Here is a 1,108-nt window from a genome sequence, read left to right on the forward strand (position 1 = left end):
ATATATATATATGTAAATAAATGCTACAATATGAATGTCTAGTAATGAGTTTAAAACATTTAATTTGTGTTAAAACTTCCAGTAATAAACACAACAACTCATTAGCTTTTTAATGGTGTTTTTAGCGTTAAGCTAGCATCTTTGCAATTTAATTGTTGATCAGCAGCATTGAACATGAAAATATATAAATCCGTGTTTAAATATGCAAAGTAACCTATGGTCATTCAGGCTTCAAGATCAAAATGAATTAATAACCGTTTTCTAAATGCATTGCAACAAAACTGCACATTTCTAACACGTTGAACGGCTGGTGGAAAACTGTGAGGACGTCGTGCAATGGTGCTGCGATAGTTATGTGACACTAAGACCAGTCCCTATTAGTTATTCAACAGAATATTATCTGTCTTGTCATGTTTCACAGTAAAATTCTAACTATTCCCTATAAACAAGCAAAATAAATCAGGAAAAAATAACAGTAAAAAACCCTGTTCATCGTTTAAAGGACAACAAAAGCAACATTAAAAGCACAATAAATTGAAGCTACAACCAGATCGGCTGTCGCTGTTAACCCGTCATTAATGACTTCAGAGGCGTTTCTAATAAAAATGAAACCCTTTGACTGTGGCAGAACTGATTCTCTTGTGGAATCATGTTTTTAATCAAGGGAGAGAGCACAACGGACTAATTACAACATCAACTGAATAAATTTTAAGATATATCAAACAAAAGAGTCATATAATGGTATATGGTGGTCAAATAATAAGTATCACACTATAATTAGAAAAGAAAAACAATAAATAATTAAAAGATCCTATCTTCTCTGCTGCGCTTGTTTATTCCTCTCTCGTTAGTCTTAATGTTTTTGTTCAACAGGTAATTATCAACGTACTTGCACCACCTTTCACTACAGCTATTTATTATTAATAACAGGAGTAATGGGGTAGCCCAAAAGAAGACAGTAGTACATGTAATTCAATAGTTGATGTCCTTTTTACCATTAATGTTTGCCAGACATCTGCTTGGGTTGTGTGCATGTGTATGTGTATGTGTGTGTGTGTGTGTGTGTGTGTGTGTATGTGTGTGTGTGTGTGTGTGTGTGTGTGTGTGT

Source organism: Austrofundulus limnaeus, unplaced genomic scaffold, assembly GCF_001266775.1.
Source record: "Austrofundulus limnaeus strain Quisiro unplaced genomic scaffold, Austrofundulus_limnaeus-1.0 Scaffold27, whole genome shotgun sequence".
NCBI lineage: Eukaryota > Metazoa > Chordata > Actinopteri > Cyprinodontiformes > Rivulidae > Austrofundulus > Austrofundulus limnaeus.